Source organism: Coregonus clupeaformis, chromosome 19 (genome assembly GCF_020615455.1).
Source record: "Coregonus clupeaformis isolate EN_2021a chromosome 19, ASM2061545v1, whole genome shotgun sequence".
NCBI classification, from domain to species: domain Eukaryota; kingdom Metazoa; phylum Chordata; class Actinopteri; order Salmoniformes; family Salmonidae; genus Coregonus; species Coregonus clupeaformis.
This window is the reverse complement of record NC_059210.1, coordinates 23,558,996-23,581,518: the sequence shown is the minus strand read 5'-3', so window position 1 is coordinate 23,581,518 and position 22,523 is coordinate 23,558,996. Positions and strand designations below refer to the sequence as shown.

The window sequence follows — 22,523 nt, the reverse complement described above, 5'->3', positions numbered from 1 at the left end:
ACGGTAAGACAGAGAAAAATTGAATCTCCCAAAAATAGTGCCCACCTGGCTTGACGGGGGTTGAGCTGCTTCGCTGACTGGAGGTAAGCCAGATTCTTATGATCCGTCCAAACGATGAAGGGTTGTTCCGCCCCCTCCAACCAATGTCGCCACTCCTCGAGAGCCAGCTTAACGGCGAGCAGTTCACGATTTCCAACATCATAATTCCTCTCTGCCTGAGAAAGTTTCCTTGAGAGAAAAGCACAGGGATGCAGTTTGTTATCTTCAGGAGAACGTTGTGACAACACTGCACCTACCCCAGTGTCGGATGCATCCACCTCCACGACAAACTGGCGGTCGGGGTCCGGCTGCATCAGAATGGGAGCCGAGGCGAAGCGATGTTTCAGTTCTTCGAACGCTGATTCGGCCCCTTCATTCCAAGCGAACGGTCGTGAGATGGAGGTGAGAGCGGTGAGTGGCGCCGCAATGCGGCTGTAGTCCTTGATGAACCTCCTATAGAAGTTCGCAAACCCCAGGAATCGTTGAAGTTGTTTTGCGGGTAGAGGGAGCTGGCCAGTCCGTGACAGCAGAGATCTTAGCTGGGTCCATCCGCAGCTCCCCCTGAGCTATGATGTAACCCAAATAAGAGGTCTCAGACACATGAAATTCACATTTCTCCATCTTCACAAACAGTTTGTTCTCCAACAACCTTTGCAACACCTGGCGCACATGCAGTTCATGTTCCTGGGAGGACTCTGAGAAAATCAAGATATCATCCAGATAGACAAAAACAAACCGATTCAACATGTCCCGAAGGACATCATTGACTAGTGCCTGAAAAACAGCAGGGGCATTAGACAACCCAAAAGGCATAACCCGATACTCAAAATGTCCCAAGGGTGTGTTGAAGGCAGTCTTCCATTCATCACCCTTACGAATGCGCACCAGGTGATACGCATTTCGTAGATCCAGTTTCGTAAAGATGGTAGCACCATGAAGGAGGGGAAAAGCAGAATTAATCAAAGGCAGAGAATACTTGTTCTTAATGGTGATGTTGTTAAGTCCACGGTAATCAATACAGGGTCTGAGGGTCTTATCCTTCTTAGCAACAAAAAAGAATCCCGCTCCTACAGGTGACGAGGAAGGACGCATAATACCTGCCGCCAAGGAGTCCCGAATGTAGTTCTCCATAGCCTCCGTCTCCGGCCGGGAGAGATTGTACAGGCGACTGCTGGGGAGCGGGGCTCCTGGCTGGAGGTCAATGGCGCAGTCGTAAGGCCGGTGAGGAGGAAGAGAAGTAGCTCTGTGTTTGCAGAAAACGGATGCCAGGTCATGATACACGTCAGGAACAGCAGAAAGATCCATGGACTCCAGTGGAGGTTGAGGCACAGTACTGGCAGGAGTCTGAGCAGAACACAAACAATTCACATGACAAAATGTGCTCCATGAAACAATGCTACCTGTCACCCAATCAATGTGTGGATTGTGTTTTATGAGCCAGGGGATACCAAGGACCAGGGGAGTCTGTGGGCAGTCGATAATATGGAATTGAATGTTCTCCTGATGATTTCCCGACACTCTAAGACAAACAGGAACAGTCTGATGGGTAATGCGGGTCAACAATTGTCCATTTAGACCCTTAGCCTGCAGCGGACAGTCCATAGGAACAGTCTCCAAATCCATTTGTTGAGCCCACTCTCTATCCAAAAAGCTTTCGTCGGCACCAGAGTCAATCAGCGCACTAACAGAGAAATTCTGGGACTGCCACTGGAGGGATGCCTGGAGCAGAATGCGGGGAGAAGAGGAAGAATCCGCTGCTCGGCTCACCAAAACTTCTCCCATTAATGATGAGCCGGCCCTTTTCCCGGACGAACTGGGCAGGAAGGAACGAAATGACCAGCTTCTCCACAATACAGGCAGACCCGAGCCTGAATACGACGTGCACGCTCCTCTGAGGACAACCGTGCACGACCCACCTCCATGGCTTCGGGTTCAGTGCTCCTCGTATCGATTCGGGAAGACACGGCTCTCTCCGTAGGGACGATGCAGGGAGGAGTTTGTTGATGACAGACAGGTTGCTTGGAACTAACACTCCTCTCCCGGCGGCGCTCCCGAATCCGATTATCCAACCTGATAGTGAGTGAAATAAGATTATCCAGCGTAGGCGATTCATCATATGACACCAATTCATCTTTTAAGGTCTCAGACAAAGCATTGATGAACACTCCTTGTAATGCCTCGTCATTCCAACCACTCACTGCTGCTAAAGTCCGAAACTCCACTGCCATCTCCGCCACACTACGAGCCCCCTGCCGAAGAGAAAACAGCCGTTTCGCAGCCTCCTTGCCTCGTGCGGGGTGGTCAAAAACCTTCCTCATCTCCGTGGTGAAGGCAACGTAAAGCGTTGCAAATGTCCGACTGACTCTCCCAGACCGCGGATCCCCAGGCACGAGCGGAACCGCTAGTAGAGTTGATAAGGTAGGCAATACGGGCTCTTTCTGAGGCGTAGGTGAGGGGCTGTTGTTCAAACACTAACGAGCATTGAGTCAAAAAATCGCCACAGGTTCCCATGTTCCCGTCATAGCGCTCTGGAGCAGGAACAAAGGCTCTCTGATCTGGGCTGAAGGGGTAGTAAGGGCAGATACTTGATTGGAGAGTAATTGAACCTGATTAAGCAGCACCTGACTGTCCTCAGCAATCGTTTTAAACAGGGTATCATGTTGGCCAAGTAAAATGCCCTGATTGGCTATGGCAGTCCAAATTTGAGTGCACTCTGGGGTGGTATCCGAGCTACTGTCTGCTGGGTTCATGTTGGTCAGATCATACTGTTATGATTTAACTGGATAAGAACCCAAATGCAGACAAGTACACCAAGCCAGAGAAGTTAACAGGTTTATTTACAATGTTCAAAGTCCAGGTTTCCAAATATATGGGAAGAGCAAGTCCAGGTACAGGGAGGGTAACAGATCCAGATCAGGGCAGGTGTGGTACCGTAATGTCCTAGTGTCCGTGGTGAGTCCAAAAGAGAGGTCCGGTAATGGAGAGCAGGATGGTGGTGGCAGGAGTGAAGCGGAGGCAGGAGTCAGGTTCCAAATATCTGTGGCACAGGAGAAAAAGTAAATAGAACAGACCAAAAACACAAAGAGCAAAAATAACCAGGTTGAGTCGGCAGCGAGACTAACATGGTCGTCTTGACTATGATCTGACGATGAGTGGTAAGTTTGACCGGGTCTTAAAGGCTGAGGTGATATGGTGAATGAGCTACAGCTGGAACCCTGACTCCCGCACACCAGACTTCACTCCTGCAATCAAGGACAGACAGAGGGGAGGGAGAGAGCAGAGAGAGCTACCTATCAGCAGTAGGCCTAACAGATACAGTATCAACATGTCTTTTTACAATGCATACAATATGCTCAAACAAGAAAGGGGGATGTGGGTTTAGATAGTTTAGACTGGAGAGTGATCAAAAGATGAAACAGACACTTACATCAGAGAATAGGAGTTTTAGTTCCATGGGGCGGAAATCCTGTGCTATTTTGTTTCTTTGATCTGGTAGTCTTCTGTAAAAGATAATAGGTGGGCTCTATCACTTGGCAGTCGACCATCTCACGCACCCAAAGGGTCCTGGAGTGTGTGTGTGTGTGCATGCGTGTGTACGTGACGGTATGCCTTTGCGTGTGTATGTGACGGTATGTGTGTGTGCGTGTGTGTGTGTGTGTGTGTGTGTGTGTGTGTGTGTGTTTGTTTGCATGTGGTGGGAGATTCCCAAGCCAGTTTTTATGAAACAGCTTACTTTAACTAAACCTCAGTTTCTAGTTTATTATTCCAGATTTATGGAAGGTGAGTAGTTTATTTAGGCTTATTTGTGTTATTCCAAGGGTAAGATTTTTATCAGAATGCCTGTGTTATTGCAGTTCTGTGGAGTTTACTTATCTTGGATGTATATTTTGCACAAAACATTGTAGAGCAGAGAAAATGGAAATAACTTAATTTGTTGCCTTTGTGAGCAATGTTTCACAGTACACAATATAATTTCCCCTTAAATGTTTCATGTTGGGATGATGGCAATGTGCATTGTCTAAGTAATTTGAGTTAGTGCCAGCTCCAGCAATAAATATATTCTGACATGATCCCCCCACTGAGTTTAGCCATAGACTCTACTTTAAAATACCTCTAAGCTCCACTTGTGTTATCAAACCTGTCCCAACTATTTGAATGAGTGGAGATCAGATGCACTACACTGTCCTACAATGTTGTGGAGGAATGCACCTTTCATTATAACATTTTATGTTTTGTAGTGAATCAAAAGTGAATCACTGCATAATTGTTGTGATACTTGTGGCCATCTGGTAGAGTTTTCTTTATTAACTCATTTAAACTCTGGGAAGAAAAGAGATGTCTGCCAGTGCTGTGAGAGTGAGTAAGGCACTCGTTTCTGCAGAAACAGTTTAGATAATACATCTTCAGAAGAAGGAATGTGATTGTCACTATACTGTTGAGGTCCTTGTCTGTTCAGCATTGTTGGACTCAGGAAGCTCCTTTTGAACTAGCCCCCCGTCTCCTCTCCACCTCATTCTCTCACCTACAGTTACAAAGACAATCTCCATCCTCATACTCCCAGTCTGTACAGTCCTTTTTGCTGTCTACCATCCACTTCCACAGCTCCTCCCCCTTCTGGCTGCCCATAGGCGAATCACGCATGTCCCTTCCTGGCTGACCCCTGAGCCCTGCGGTTCATCTGGTGCAGCAGGAGCAGGAAGAGGGCAGAGACGATGAGGGCCACGCCTGCCATGAGGAAGCCTGTCCCATAGTCACTCATCTTGTCTATAAAGAATCCTGGGTGAAGAAAAGATGGGACACAATTATTACCATGTCCATGCATGTATTATAGTAATCTTTCATAATTATGGGATATAAGGAATTTGTTCCCCTCACTAAGGATTGCTTACTATTTCCACACACTAAGCTGTTTAAGAACACCACAGACCAACCCATATCTTGCTTTTAACCCTTCCCTTATGTTCAATTTGGCCAACACAGTTTATGTTCCGGGTCAGTTTGACCCGTACAGTAAGTACATCAAGCTCATAAATGTATGATTTTAACCTCCTAAACTGTATTTTTCAGGAGCTGAGAATGTCCTCTTTCATATGCTTTTCCCCCTGAGTTGATAGACCCAACTGTTCAATTTTCTTTGCCAAATGTTTGATTACTGTACCAAAGACATAAATCAATCAAATTATGACATTTTATGACATCTATGTCATTTTCTGCCAATGTTTTGCCAAACATCAGATCACTGTCCCTCGGCCTCTGAATACCACAGGGAAAACATACTTATATCCTTATGATCATCATGGATAGATCTTTACTGCACATAAGACCGTTAGTCTCTAGCACAAAGGTCAAGGTCAAATTGACTTGACTAAAATTGGATTCAGATTAGTGTTGCTCAGGAAAATCACACGTATAATGGTTGCAACATTCTTGTTCAGAAAGCAGCTTGTTTCTAGGACACACTTTTTTGGTTACTACATGATTCCATATGGGTTATTTCATAGTTTTGATGCCTTTGACTGGTACTGTATATTACATGTTTTACAAGCTTGAGATCCATAGTTAGGAAAGTAGAAGGGTCATGGTGGAAAAGTAACGTAAAATATTATTTTAGTGATTTCAAACTCTGTTCCGGGTCAAATTGCCCCCGGAACATAAGGGAAAGGGAAAATCAACATACAACTTAGATTTTCTGTATCTTAATGGCCTTTTAAATGAACTTGAAACAGAATTTGGAGATGTGATATTTTGATACCGTGCTAATCCAAAGAGCTTTAATTGTGTTGATAATGTTCCCTGGGCTGTAGTCTCTCTGCTAAGCCCCCCCCACTCCCTCTCTCTCAGCAGTAGTGTTTAATATGAGAGAGAGAGAGAGAGAGAGAGAGAGAGAGAGAGAGAGAGAGAGCTGGGTGGAACTCAACTCTGGCCGAGAAACAGTGTGCTTCCCTCTTACAAACTGCATCAGGGCCTACATTAATTTACAATGCAATTACATGGATCGTTATGTGAGAACTACATTCCTCCCATGCAGATGTCCAAAGTGAAATCCAGCCTCTCCAACTTCAACAACTCGCATTTCTCTTCTCTATTACTGACAGGAAAACTATAAACTCAGTCAATTGTCTTCTGGAATAGCTATAGCCACATGTTTTTTATTTGGCGACCGGGCCAGAGTTTGACATAGAGGTTTTTCCACCTGATGTAGTGTTGAATGTGCTCTGAGGCAGGACACTTTCTGGCATGCCCCGAGCTGTGTGGTGCCAAGCCAAGCCTTGATTTGACAGCCTATATTTACTGCTATTGTTTAGACCAGAGGGGCAAAATGTTACCACCTCTGTAATCAACCCCAAATGCTATGGTTATCAGAGCTTTTCTGAGGGTGGTGGGGCATGTCCATTATACTGTTGGTATTCTTCCACTAGACTGTATTGTTTGTTTTTGGACTGTGATCATACAGAGTTAACATTTAAGAATGCCTTTGCTATTTATATTTTTACCCAATGCTGTGCGTGCAGTTGTTCACAAGGTCTGTGAAACATCATTTTACATTCAGACAAAGAGCTGGAGCGGAGCGTGTGTGTTAGAAGAGGAAGTCAATGGAGAGGAAACCCATCCCAGAGAAATACATTTATCATGGGATCAATAGCCCATGAAATTAACTGTAAAGCACAATGATATATATTTGTGCACCTTCTCTGAATATAGGATCTCTGTATATGAATGATAGTAAAAGCCATAATCTACTGGAGGATGACCTTTCGAAGGAAGAGCTAAAATCCCTCAATGGTTAGCTACATGAGGTGATGTTCAGTTAAAACCAGAACATGGTTACAGTAATCACACAAGGTTCATTACTCATGGTTACATTTTCTATAAGCAAATGCCTTCTGGAATTGCACAACCAGAGACAAGGTCATAGAGAATACCCTTGAGCTAATGACAGACAAGCTCACCTGCGATGGGTGGCCCCAGAGGCCGCCACTGCTGCGGATGAGCATGAAGAAGCCGAGGGCGCTCCCCAGCCGCTGCACGCCTACCACCTCAGCCAGCACGGTGATGTGGATGGAGACGGTGGCCCCGAACACCAGGCCATAGGCTGCACTGAAGGCAGCCAGCGCTGGGAAGGAGGAGGCCAAGGGACACAGCAGCAGCACTATACCCAGCAGGATCACAGTGGCAGTCAGCTGTTGCACCATCTCCACCAGATGCGGTTGGCCACCCAGCCGAAGCACCCGGCCCGTCAGGTCCAGAGCTGCTGAGATGGACATGAGGGCAGCCGCCTGGTACTCCTCCACTCCCTGGCTCCGGGCATAGGGCACAAGGAAGAGGCCCGGGGCAAAAAAGCCCAGAGCAGCAAACACCCCGAACATGGAGTAGACCATGAAGCGGGGGGTTGGTGATGAGTGTGTAGTCCACGTAGTGCAGGACTTTGCTCCGTAGCGCATCCTTTCTGGCCTTCTGGGCTTGGGCCTTCCCTGTACCCTCCACTGTCCCCTCAGAGCTGGATTTAGTCTGGGGCAAGGCATCCAACGTCAAGTCCCCTTCCTCCTCTCTGACCTCCTTGGGAGGCAGCTTAGTGGGGGTGTTCAGGGGGCGCAGTAACATCCCACAAACACACAGGTTGAGCTGCAGGCCCCCCAGCACCAGCATGGCCCCCCTCCAGGAGTAGTGGTCAACCAGCAGCTGGAACAGGGGTGTCAACAGGAAGGTGATGATGCACTCTCCAGCACTGGCGAGGGCGTTGGCCATGGGCCTCCTCTTCTCAAAATACCAGCCCACCATGGTCACTGTGGGGGTCCAGGTCAGGGCATAGCCAAAACCTACAGGGCAAGTAAAGACCACAGCACTGTCTGTGTGACTGGAGAAATAAGTAATTTAAGGAAAGATTGGGATGCAAACTCTTCGGTTTTCAGCGATATTCTGGATGTCGATTAAGGTAGCCCCCTGCACCTCTCTGATTCAGAGGGGTTGGGGGGGTTGCTTATTAGAAACATAGTTAAATTGCACTAATTTATCATAAATCATGAACAGAATGCATCAGTGAAATGTTGACTGCAAAGTAGGCCTACCTGGCAGAATGATATCATGATGATTTGTATCATCTGGTGGGGATTTGTTTTGCAAACTCTTCCCATCACATGAAACACCGCTACAAGAACCGCTACAGACCGCTAGCGCTAGCCAAACAATGGTCTCTAGCTGGTGCACAATTGAATTAAAGGACAACTACACACTCACCCCCCAAAAAAATCAGATTTTCCCCAGACCTCAAAAATGGTCTCCTGATGTGGTTTTATCATTCTTGTGGACTTATAATATCCAATTTGGTAGTTTTTTTTATTTTAAAAAGTGTGTTTTTGAGAGTGAACACCAGAAAAAAATTGGGAACAATCCCAAACCTGGAAAAACGAAACAGAGAAAATGTAATTTGGCAATAAAATAAAATAAATAATGATAATTATAATGCCCTGTCTGGGGAGACTGAGATTAACATGACCTGTCATGATAAACCTTAAGCGCAGACCAAAGAGCCCAACTCCCCCTGCCCTAGGACACTATGTTCTCTATCTATTGTGGTTTGGAAAGTAAGGAGTATTGAGATTAATTAAATGCGTATTATCTACTTGTTATTCAAAAAAAAAAAAAAAAAAGGTGCTAGAAAATGTGGTCACTTTTTGGGTCCTAACCAATTTGCAAACCTGATCTATGTGTGTTTGTATCTATACTGTCAGACCACTTACCGGTTAGGAGTCCTACAGTGATGTAAAGTTGAACCAGGTTTTGGGCGTAAGCCCCAGCCACCATCCCCGCGCTGCTCAGTAGACCCCCTATCATCACCACGGCCCGGTGGCTGTAGCGAGCACTCAGAGCAGACGCCATGGGGGCTGAACAGGGAAACACAGGAGAGACAGCCAGACTAAGTATAAAAACTTTGTGAAAGACAAATGCAGCCAAGAGTTCCAAGCTGATGTGAAGTTTACAGTGCTGATTACATTTCCATATTCTATTGTAATCCTGTGAATCTCCACTCTCATCTGACTGCAACTAGTTCAATTAATTGATCTGTTTCTCATCAACACATCTTTCGTGCTCTTCATGTACACTGCTTTTCTCTTATAGATTTGTTTTCTTGTGGTTTTTACTCTTTGGCTGAGGTGGCATCAATTACACACTCCGAAGCTCAGGTCAAAAATGAGGTGGTGAGCTTCAGCAAAACATAATTGGGCTTCTAGGGTGGGGGTCTGGCGACTAGGGTAGGGGGTGGGTTTTGCTTTCACTTCAAATTTCATGCACAAGATTGCTTTTTAATATATCACTTAACAACACTATAGCTAGCAAGATGGAATGTTAATGGCATTAATGGCCATAATAAACAAGCGGCCTGCTTAGATTACTTTCGTAGACATAACAATGTTATATTTATTCAAGAGTTCCACCTAAAATAATCTGATGCCCAAAGATTTGCAAACAGGCATTATGTTGCAGTGTCATCCTCTGTAGATTCCAAAACTCGTGGCTCCCTTGTTGTCATGAGACATAGTTTAACACTGGCTGTTCTGGAAAGATATGGTAGTGCTGACGGTAGGATATCATATATCTTATATCAAAACTGTAATCTCAGGTAGGAAAATGGCTTTTATATCAGTATATGCTCCAACCGACATTTTTTGAAAATCTAATATTACAGATTTTTCTCTGATCATAGGTGCTGATATGAATGCAGTTTTATTAACTTTGACCACCAATCTAATACAGGTCTCTCATTCTCGTTGGCGCCAAAAGTTAAAAAAGTGTTGATAGGGGACAGAATGCGGTCGGACCATCATATAATTGGCATATACATTACTCTTACTGAATTTCCATGTGGGCGAGGATATTGGAAATTTAATCAAAGCCTATTGGATGATAATTTATTTTTAACTAGGACAAAGGAATTTATAACTGACTTTTTCCGACATAACATAGCAAATCCCCAGCCGCTGCACGCCTACCACCTCAGCCAGCACGGTGATGTGGATGGAGACGGTGGCCCCGAACACCAGGCCATAGGCTGCACTGAAGGCAGCCAGCGCTGGGAAGGAGGAGGCCAAGGGACACAGCAGCAGCACTATACCCAGCAGGATCACAGTGGCAGTCAGCTGTTGCACCATCTCCACCAGATGCAGGTTGGCCACCCAGCCGAAGAACACCCGGCCCGTCAGGTCCAGAGCTGCTGAGATGGACATGAGGGCAGCCGCCTGGTACTCCTCCACTCCCTGGCTCCGGGCATAGGGCACAAGGAAGAGGGCCGGGGCAAAAAAGCCCAGAGCAGCAAACACCCCGAACATGGAGTAGACCATGAAGCGGGGGTTGGTGATGAGTGTGTAGTCCACGTAGTGCAGGACTTTGCTCCGTAGCGCATCCTTTCTGGCCTTCTGGGCTTGGGCCTTCCCTGTACCCTCCACTGTCCCCTCAGAGCTGGATTTAGTCTGGGGCAAGGCATCCAACGTCAAGTCCCCTTCCTCCTCTCTGACCTCCTTGGGAGGCAGCTTAGTGGGGGTGTTCAGGGGGCGCAGTAACATCCCACAAACACACAGGTTGAGCTGCAGGCCCCCCATCACCAGCATGGCCCCCCTCCAGGAGTAGTGGTCAACCAGCAGCTGGAACAGGGGTGTCAACAGGAAGGTGATGATGCACTCTCCAGCACTGGCGGGCGTTGGCCATGGGCCTCCTCTTCTCAAAATACCAGCCCACCATGGTCACTGTGGGGGTCCAGGTCAGGGCATAGCCAAAACCTACAGGGCAAGTAAAGACCACAGCACTGTCTGTGTGACTGGAGAAATAAGTAATTTAAGGAAAGATTGGGATGCAAACTCTTCGGTTTTCAGCGATATTCTGGATGTCGATTAAGGTAGCCCCCCTGCACCTCTCTGATTCAGAGGGGGTTGGGGGGGGTTTTAATAGAAACATAGTTAAATTGCACTAATTTATCATAAATCATGAACAGAATGCATCAGTGAAATGTTGACTGCAAAGTAGGCCTACCTGGCAGAATGATATCATGATGATTTGTATCATCTGGTGGGGATTTGTTTTGCAAACTCTTCCCATCACATGAAACACCGCTACAAGAACCGCTACAGACCGCTAAGCGCTAGCCAAACAATGGTCTCTAGCTGGTGCACAATTGAATTAAAGGACAACTACACACTCACCCCCCAAAAAAATCAGATTTTCCCCCAGACCTCAAAAATGGTCTCCTGATGTGGTTTTATCATTCTTGTGGACTTATAATATCCAATTTGGTAGTTTTTTTTATTTTAAAAAGTGTGTTTTTGAGTGAACACCAGAAAAAAATTGGGAACAATCCCAAACCTGGAAAAACGAAACAGAGAAAATGTAATTTGGCAATAAAATAAAATAAATAATGATAATTATAATGCCCTGTCTGGGAGACTGAGATTAACATGACCTGTCATGATAAACCTTAAGCGCAGACCAAAGAGCCCAACTCCCCCTGCCCTAGGACACTATGTTCTCTATCTATTGTGGTTTGGAAAGTAAGGAGTATTGAGATTAATTAAATGCGTATTATCTACTTGTTATAAAAAAAAAAAAAAAAAGGTGCTAGAAAATGTGGTCACTTTTTGGGTCCTAACCAATTTGCAAACCTGATCTATGTGTGTTTGTATCTATACTGTCAGACCACTTACCGGTTAGGAGTCCTACAGTGATGTAAAAGTTGAACCAGGTTTTGGGCGTAAGCCCCAGCCACCATCCCCGCGCTGCTCAGTAGACCCCCTATCATCACCACGGCCCGGTGGCTGTAGCGAGCACTCAGAGCAGACGCCATGGGGGCTGAACAGGGAAACACAGGAGAGACAGCCAGACTAAGTATAAAAACTTTGTGAAAGACAAATGCAGCCAAGAGTTCCAAGCTGATGTGAAGTTTACAGTGCTGATTACATTTCCATATTCTATTGTAATCCTGTGAATCTCCACTCTCATCTGACTGCAACTAGTTCAATTAATTGATCTGTTTCTCATCAACACATCTTTCGTGCTCTTCATGTACACTGCTTTTCTCTTATAGATTTGTTTTCTTGTGGTTTTTACTCTTTGGCTGAGGTGGCATCAATTACACACTCCGAAGCTCAGGTCAAAAATGAGAGTGGTGAGCTTCAGCAAAACATAATTGGGCTTCTAGGGTGGGGGTCTGGCGACTAGGGTAGGGGGGTGGGTTTTGCTTTCACTTCAAATTTCATGCACAAGATTGCTTTTTAATATATCACTTAACAACACTATAGCTAGCAAGATGGAATGTTAATGGCATTAATGGCCATAATAAACAAGCGGCCTGCTTAGATTACTTTCGTAGACATAACAATGTTATATTTATTCAAGAGTTCCACCTAAAATAATCTGATGCCCAAAGATTTGCAAACAGGCATTATGTTGCAGTGTCATCCTCTGTAGATTCCAAAACTCGTGGCTCCCTTGTTGTCATGAGACATAGTTTAACACTGGCTGTTCTGGAAAGATATGGTAGTGCTGACGGTAGGATATCATATATCTTATATCAAAACTGTAATCTCAGGTAGGAAAATGGCTTTTATATCAGTATATGCTCCAACCGACATTTTTGAAAATCTAATATTACAGATTTTTCTCTGATCATAGGTGCTGATATGAATGCAGTTTTATTAACTTTGACCACCAATCTAATACAGGTCTCTCATTCTCGTTGGCGCCAAAAGTTAAAAAAGTGTTGATAGGGGACAGAATGCGGTCGGACCATCATATAATTGGCATATACATTACTCTTACTGAATTTCCATGTGGGCGAGGATATTGGAAATTTAATCAAAGCCTATTGGATGATAATTTATTTTTAACTAGGACAAAGGAATTTATAACTGACTTTTTCCGACATAACATAGCAAATCCCCTTATTGTATGGGACACCTTTAAATGTGCCTTTAGAGGCCATGCAATTCAGTACTCATCTCGAAAACAAAAGCAATTTAGGTCAAAAGAGTTTATACTAACAAAGGAAATAGAAAGTCTAACAGAACAGATAGATGGCAATAAAAACTGTAACATAGAGGCTCAGAATATATTAGAGGAAAAACTAAAAGAAATGGAGAAACTAATTCAAGAAATATCAAGTGTAATATATTATAAAAATAAAGCAAACTGGATGGAATATGGGAAAAATGCACCAAATTCTTTTTTAATCTTCAACATAGGAATGCTACCAAAAATAATTTAATGAAATTGGTTACAATTGACGGAGTAACCCATGATTCACCAAATTATATTTTGAAGGAAGAAACAAGGTACTTTAAGCATATGTTTTCGTTTCAGTCGCCTCCATCTCCTCTAACTGAAGCTAATTGTAGAGATTTTTTTCTATTGATAATGTAAAATTAACAGCCAAACAGAAAGACTCATGTGAAGGTGAAATTACAGAGGAGGAACTTCTGGATGCAATTAAAGACTTTAAGTCTGGGAAAACTCCAGGGTTGGATGGCATACCAGTCGAAGTATACCATTCTAGCAAAATGTATAGCGCATAGAATTAAAAAGGTATTGTCGGATATTATTCATTCTAATCAGACAGGTTTTTACATGGCAGATACATTGGAGATAATATAAGGCAAGTCTTGGAAACAATAGAACATTATGGAAAATCGGAGAAACCAGGCCTGCTTTTCATAGCAGACTTCGAAAAGGCATTTGATAAAGTACGACTGGGGTTTATATATAAATGCCTGGAGCATTTCAATTTTGGTGAATCTCTTATAAAATGGGTCAAAATCATGTATAGTAACCCTAGGTGTAAAATAGTAAATAATGGCTATTTCTCCCAAAGTTTTAAACTGTCAAGAGGAGTGAAATAAGGTTGTCCACTATCGGCATATCTATTTATTGTGGCCATCGAGATGTTAGCTATTAAAATCAGATCCAACAATAATATCAGGAGATTAGAAATCCAGGGCTTAAAAACAAAGGTGTCATTGTACGGTGATGATTCATGTTTTCTTTTAAATCCACAACTAGAATCACTCCACAGCCTCATAGAGGATCTAGATATATTTTCTAACCTCTCTGGATTACAACCAAATTATGACAAATGTACTATATTACGTATTGGAAAAATAAAAAATAAAAAATTTACATTGCCATGTAGTTTACCAATAAAATGGTCTGATGGTGATGTGGATATACTCGGAATACATATCCCAAAGGAAATAAATGATCTCACTTCAATAAATTATAATAGAAAGTTAGCAAAAATAGATAAGATCTTGCTACCATGGAAAGGTGGGTGCCTGTCAATTTGTGGAAAAATCACCCTGATTAACTCTTTAGTATTATCCCAGTTTACCTATTTGCTTATGATCTTGCCTGCGCCTAGCGAACAGTTTTTGAAATTATATGGAAAAAAAATATTCATATTTATTTGGAATGGCAAGCCAGACAAAATTAAATGGGCCTATTTATATAATGAATATGAATTCGGAGGACAGAAATGATTAAATATTAAAGTATTAGACCTATCACTAAAAGCTTCAGTCATACAAAAGTTATACTTAAATCCGAACTGGTTCTCTAGCAAATTAGTAAGATTGTCACACCCAATGTTCAAGAATGGCCTTTTTCCCTTTATTCAGATTACAACCATTCACTTTCAGTTATTTGAAAAGGAAATCATCTCCCAGATATCACTATTTCTAAAACAAGCCATAGAAAGTTGGTTGCAATTTAAATTTAATCCTCCAGAAACGACAGAACAAATAATGCAACAAATATTGTGGTTAAACTCAAATATAGTAATTGACAAAAAACTATTTCTTTGACAAAATGTTAAAAAAAGGTATAATCTTTGTAAATAATATCATCGGTAGGACTGGTGGAGTTATGTCGCACATGCAGCTAACAAAATCATATGGAAATGTCTGCTCTACCCAAAATTACAACCAAAAATTGCAGCGTTAAGAGATAGATGGGAGGTGTTGAATGGAATGGAAGGATGGGACTAATAACAACTAACAACAAACAATAACAAGATAACTAATAATGTAGGCACGCTGTGTCCATAATAAGTGAATGGGTTGTAGGTTGGGAGCTTTTGTGAAGGAGCACAGTTAGAAAGATATGGCATATAGAAGCAAACCGGATGGACATCATGAAAATGATCGGAGAGGTTGAGAGTAGAAGAAGTTCAGGAGAAAGAACAAACAAAATGTAATTACTGTAAAATTGACTGTGTCCATAAAATGTAGATAGTGGGTATGGGCTGGAAGTAGAGGCCTAGGCGTTGTTGTTCACTAGTTTACTCCAAGTGGGGAAAGGGTGGCGGGGTTGGAAAGTAATAAAGGGGAATATATATATTTTAAAAAAGGATATGTATGTGTATGTATGTAACTGTTACAGACCCATATCCATCCTGCCCTGCCTTTCAAAAGTTTTTGAAAGCCAAGTCAACAAACAGATCACCGACCATTTCGAATCCCACCGTACCTTCTCCGCTATGCAATCCGGTTTCCGAGCTGGTCATGGGTGCACTTCAGCCACGCTCAAGGTCCTAAACGATATTATAACCGCGATCGATAATAGACAGTACTGTGCAGCCGTTTTCATTGACCTGGCCAAGGCTTTCGACTCTGTCTACCACCGCATTCTTATTGGCAGACTAAATAGCCTTGGTTTCTCAAATGACTGCCTCGCCTGGTTCACCAACTACTTCTCAGATAGAGTTCAATGTGTCAAATCGGAGGGCCTGTTGTCTGGACCTATGGCAGTCTCTATGGGGGTGCCACAGGGTTCAATTCTTGGGCCGACTCTTTTCTCTGTGTATATCAATGACGTCGCTCTTGCTGCTGGTGACTCTCAGATCCACCTCTACGCAGACGACACCATTTTGTATACATCTGGCCCTTCATTGGACACTGTGTTAACAAACCTCCAAACGAGCTTCAATGCCATACAACACTCCTTCAGTAGCCTCCAACTGCTCTTAAACACTAGTAAAACTAAATGCATGCTCTTCAACCGAACGCTGCTTGCACCCGCCCACCCGACTAGAATCACTACTCTCGACGGGTCTGACCTAGAGTATGTGGACAACTACAAATATCTAGGTGTCTGGTTAGACTGTAAACTCTCCTTCCAGACTCACATTAATCCAAAGTTAAATCTAGAATCGGTTTCCTATTTCGCAACAAAGCCTCCTTCACTCATGCTGCCAAACATGCCCTCGTAAAACTGACTATCCTACCGATCCTTGACTTCGGCGATGTCATTTACAAAATAGCCTCCAACACTCTACTCAGCAAATTGGATGTAGTCTATCACAGTGCCATCCGTTTGTCTCCAAAGCCCCATATACTACCCACCACTGTGACCTGTACGCTCTTGTTGGCTGGTCCTCACTACATATTCGTCGCCAAACCCACTGGCTCCAGGCCATCTATAAATCACTGCTAGGCAAATCCCCGCCTTATCTTAGCTCATTGGTCACCATAGCAACACCCACCCGTAGTCTGCGCTCCAGCAGGTATATCTCACTGGTCATCCCCAAAGCCAACACCTCCTTTGGCCGCCATTCCTTCCAGCTCTCTCGCTGCCAATGACTGGAACAAATTGCAAAAATCTCTGAAGCTGGAGACACTTATCTCCCTCACTAACTTTAAGCATCAGTTGTCAGAGCACCTTACCGATCACTGCACCTGTACACAGCCCATCTGAAATTAGCCTGCCCAACTACCTCATCCCTATATTGTTATTTATTTTGCTCATTTGTACCCCCAGTATCTCTATTTGCACATCATCTCTTGCACATCTATCATTCCAGTGTTAATACTAATTGTAATTATTTTGCATTATAGCCTATTTATTGCCTTGCCTCCATAACTTGCTACATTTGCACACACTGTATACAGTGGGGCAAAAAGTATTTAGTCAGCCACCAATTGTGCAAGTTCTCCCACTTAAAAAGATGAGAGAGGCCTGTAATTTTCATCATAGGTACACGTCAACTATGACAGACAAATTGAGAAAAAAAATCCAGAAAATCCCATTGTAGGATTTTTAATGAATTTATTTGCAAATTATGGTGGAAAATAAGTATTTGGTCACCTACAAACAAGCAAGATTTCCTGGCTCTCACAGACCTGTAACTTCTTCTTTAAGAGGCTCCTCTGTCCTCCACTCGTTACCTGTATTAATGGCACCTGTTTGAACTTGTTATCAGTATAAAAGACACCTGTCCACAACCTCAAACAGTCACACTCCAAACTTCACAATGGCCAAGACCAAAGAGCTTTCAAAGGACACCAAAAACAAAATTGTAGACCTGCACCAGGCTGGGAAGACTGAATCTGCAACAGGTAAGCAGCTTGGTTTGAAGAAATCAACTGTGGGGAGCAATTATTAGGAAATGGAAGACATACAAGACCACTGATAATCTCCCTCGATCTGGGGCTCCATGCAAGATCTCACCCCGTGGGGTCAAAATGATCACAAGAACGGTGAGCAAAAATCCCAGAACCACACGGGGGGGACCTAGTGAATGACCTGCTGAGAGCTGGGACCAAAGTAACAAAGCCAACCATCAGTAACACACTACGCCGCCAGGGACTCAAATCCTGTAGTGCGAGACGTGTCCCCCCTGCTTAAGCCAGTACATGTCCAGGCCCGTCTGAAGTGCATTTGGATGATCCAGAAGAGGATTGGGAGAATGTCATATGGTCAGATGAAACCAAAATATAACTTTTTGGTAAAAACTCAACTCGTCATGTTTGGAGGACAAAGAATGCTGAGTTGCATCCAAAGAACACCATACCTACTGTGAAGCATGGGGTTGGAAACATCATGCTTTGGGTCTGTTTTTCTGCAAAGGGACCAGGACGACTGATCCGTGTAAAGGAAAGAATGAATGGGGCCATGTATCGTGAGATTTTGAGTGAAACCCTCCTTCCATCAGCAAGGGCATTGAAGATGAAACGTGGCTGGGCTCTTTCAGCATGACAATGATCCCAAACACACCGCCCTGGCAACGAAGGAGTGGCTTCGTAAGAAGCATTTCAAGGTCCTGGAGTGGCCTAGCCAGTCTCCAGATCTCAACCCCATAGAAAATCTTTGGAGGGAGTTGAAAGTCTGTGTTGCCCAGCGACAGCCCCAAAACATCACTGCTCTAGAGGAGATCTGCATGGAGGAATGGGCCAAAATACCAGCAACAGTGTGTGAAAACCTTGTGAAGACTTACAGAAAACGTTTGACCTGTGTCATTGCCAACAAAGGGTATATAACAAAGTATTGAGAAACTTTTGTTATTGACCAAATACTTATTTTCCACCATCATATGCCAATAAATTCATAAAAATCCTACAATGTGATTTTCTGGAATTTTTTTTTCTAATTTTGTCTGTCATAGTTGACGTGTACCTATGATGAAAATGACAGGCCTCTCTCATCTTTTTAAGTGGGAGAACTTGCACAATTGGTGGCTGACTAAATACTTTTTTCCCCACTGTATATTGTATTTCTGTTGTATTTTTGACTTTGTTTTGTTTTACCCCATATATAACTCAGTGTTGTTGTTTTTATCGCACTGCTTTGCTTTATCTTGGCCAGGTCGCAGTTGTAAATTAGAACTTGTTCTCAACTGGTTTACCTGGTTAAATAAAGGTGAAATAAAAATAAATAAAAAATGTATGTATGTATGTATGTATGTGTGTGTGTGTGTATGTGTGTATATATATAATAAATTGACGACGGACTCGCTCAAGCTGTCGGGACTAACCCACAACGTTAGACACGGACACGAACAATCTGCTTGGCGTGTTGACACACTGGTGGTTTGTTGTGGCCGAGTATTGGTGCTAAACCGTGTTGTTGGAGTCCGGCATGCTAGCTGGCTGTGGCGTCTTATCACTAGGTGCCCTGGACGATTTTCACGGAAGAATACTGTACCAAGTTAGCTAGCTGAATAAAATAAGTTAGTCTATTCCTAGAAAACATTGAACCGCTGTAGTTTACAACAATTATAGTTTCTGAGGTGGAAGTTGGGAGAGTTATATTTGGGTGTTGTGGTGAGGGAGGCCCCGCTCTCTCCTTTCCCAGATGTTTCATTTCATTCCGATCTCCTTTGCATTATTGTAGCCATTTTCTGCAGCCTGTCAACTATGCCTCTGTCTATCCCTGTTCTCTCCTCTCCGCACAGGCTATACAAACGCCTCACACCGCGTGGCTGCTGCCTCTCTAACCTGGTGGTCCCTGCACGCACCACCCACGTGGAGTTCCAGGTCTCAGGCAGCCTCTGGAACTGCCGTTCTGCTGCCAACAAGGCAGAGTTCATCTCAGCCTATGCTACCCTCCAGTCCCTCGACTTCTTGGCGCTGACGGAAACATGGATTACCACTGAAAACACTGCTACTCCTACTGCTCTCTCCTCGTCTGACCATGTGTTCTCGACCACATCTCCTCGTCTGACCAGCATCTGGTTAGCGGGGTGGTGGCACAGGAATCCTCATCTCTCCCAAGTGGACATTCTCTATTTTTCCCCTGACCCATCTGTCTATCTCCTCATTTGAATTCCATGCTGTCACAGTCACTAGCCCATTTAAGCTTAATATCCTTGTTATTTATCGCCCTCCAGGTTCCCTTTGGAGAGTTCATCAATGAGCTTGACGCCTTGATAAGTTCATTTCCTGAGGATGGCTCACCCCTCACAGTTCTGGGGGACTTCAACCTCCCTACGTCTACCTTTGACTCATTTCTCTCTGCCTCCTTCTTTCCCTCCTCTCCTCTTTTGACCTCACCCTCTCACCGTCCCCCTACTCACAAGGCAGGCAATACGCTTGACCTCATCTTTACTAGATGCTGTTCTTCTACTAATCTCACTGCAACTCCCCTCCATGTCTCCGAACCACTACTTTGTATCCTTTTCTCTCTCGCTCTCCTCCAACACTACTCACTCTGCCCCTACTCAGATGGTAATGCGCCGTCGCAACCTTCGCTCTCTCTCTCCTGCTACTCTCTCCTCTTCCATCCTATCATCTCTTCCCTCTGCTCAATCCTTCTCCCCTCCAATCTCCTGATTCTGCCTCCTCAACCCTCCTCTCCTCCCTTTCTGCATCCTTTGACTCTCTATGTCCCCTATCCTCCCGGCCGGCTCGGTCCTCCCTCCAGCTCCGTGGCTTGATGACTCATTGCGAGCTCACAGAACAGGGCTCCGGGCAGCCGAGCGGAAATGGAGGAAAACTAGACTCCCTGCGGACCTGGCATCTTTTCACTCCCTCCTCTACCTTTTCTTCATCTGTTTCTGCTGCAAGGCCACTTTCTACCATTCTAAATTCCAAGCATCTGCCTCTAACCCTAGGGAAGCTCTTTTGCCACCTTCTCCTCCCTGCTGAATCCTCCTCCCCCCCCTCCTCCCTCTCTGTGGATGACTTCGTCAACCATTTTGAAAAGAAGGTTGACGACATCCGATCCTCGTTTGTTAAGTCAAATGACACTGCTGGTCCTGCTCACACTGCCCTACCCTATGCTTTGACTTCTTTCTCCCTCTCTCTCCAGATAAAATCTTGCGACTTGTGACGGCCGGCCGCCAACAACCGGCCCGCTTACCCCTATCCCTCCTCTCTTCTCCAGACCATCTCCGGTGACCTTCTCCCTTACCTCACCTCGCTGATCAACTCATCCTTGACCGCTGGCTATGTCCCTTCCGTCTTCAAGAGAGCGAGAGTTGCACCCCTTCTCAAAAACCAACACTCGATCCCTCTGATGTCAACAACTACAGACCAGTATCCCTTCTTTCTTTTCTCTCCAAAACTATTGAGCGTGCCGTCTTTAGCCAACTCTCTTGCTATCTCTCTCAGAATGACCTTCTTGATCCAAACCAGTCAGGTTTCAAGACTGGTCATTCAACTGAGACTGCTCTTCTCTGTGTCTAGGAGGCTCTCCACACTGCTAAAGCTAACTCTCTCTCCTCTGCTCTTGTCCTTCTAGACCTGTCTGCTGCCTTTGATACTGTGAACCATCAGATCCTCCTCTCCACCCTCTCCGAGCTGGGGATCTCCGGCGCGGCTCACTCTTGGATTGCGTCCTACCTGACCGGTCGCTCCTACCAAGTGGCGTGGCGAGACGCTGTCTCCGCACCACGTGCTCTCACCACTGGTGTCCCCCAGGGCTCAGATCTAGGCCCTCTCCTATTTTCGCTATACACCAAGTCACTTGGCTCTGTCATATCCTCACATGGCCTCTCCTATCATTGCTACGCAGACGACACACAACTCATTTTCTCCTTTCCCCTTCTGATAACCAGGTGGCGAATCGCATCTCTGCATGTCTGGCAGACATATCAGTATGGATGACGGATCACCACCTCAAGCTGAACCTTGGCAAGACGGAGCTGCTCTTCCTCCCGGGAAGGACTGCCCGTTCCAGATCTCGCCATCACGGTTGACAACTCCGTTGTGTCCTCCTCCCAGAGTGCGAAGAGCCTTGGCGTGACCCTGAACAACACCCTGTCGTTCTCCGCTAACATCAAGGCGGTGACCCGATCCTGTAGGTTCATGCTCTACAACATTCGGAGAGTACGACCCTGCCTTACACAGGAACGGCACAGGTCCTAATCCAGGTACTTGTCATCTCCCGTCTGGATTACTGCAACTCGCTGTTGGCTGGGCTCCCTGCCTGTGCCATTAAACCCCTACAACTCATCCAGAATGCCGCAGCCCGTCTGGTGTTCAACCTTCCCAAGTTCTCTCACGTCACCCCCGCTCCTCCGCACACTCCACTGGCTTCCAGTTGAAGCTCGCATCTGCTACAAGACCATGGTGCTTGCCTACGGAGCTGTGAGGGGAACGGCACCTCCGTACCTTCAGGCTCTGATCAGTCCCTACACCCAAACGAGGGCATTGTGTTCATCCACCTCTGGCCTGCTGGCTCCCCTACCTCTGCGGAAGCATAGTTCCCCGCTCAGCCCAGTCAAAACTGTTCACTGCTCTGGCACCCCAATGGTGGAACAAGCTCCCTCACGACGCCAGGACAGCGGAGTCACTCACCACCTTCCGGAGACATTTGAAACACCACCTCTTTAAGGAATACCTGGGTTAGGGATCAAGTAATCCTTCTATCCCCCCCTTATCCCACCCCACCCCCAAAAAAAACAAACAAAAAACATTGTAAGTGGTTATCCCACTGGCTATAACGTGAATGCACCAATTTGTAAGTCGCTCTGGATAAGAGCGTCTGCTAAATGACGTAAATGTAAATGTAAATATATATATATATATATACAGTGGGGGAAAAAAGTATTTAGTCAGCCACCAATTGTGCAAGTTCTCCCACTTAAAAAGATGAGAGAGGCCTGTAATTTTCATCATAGGTAAACGTCAACTATGACAGACAAAATGAGGAGAAAAAATCCAGACAATCACATTGTAGGATTTTTAATGAATTGATTTGCAAATTATGGTGGAAAATAAGTATTTGGT

At 44.8% G+C, this 22,523-nt stretch overlaps 1 pseudogene; it reads right to left on the bottom strand.

Annotated features, from left to right (window-relative positions):
- Positions 1-4,672: 4,672 nt before the first annotated feature.
- LOC123481400 overlaps positions 4,673-22,523 on the bottom strand; it is a 50,351-nt pseudogene continuing 32,500 nt past the window's right edge.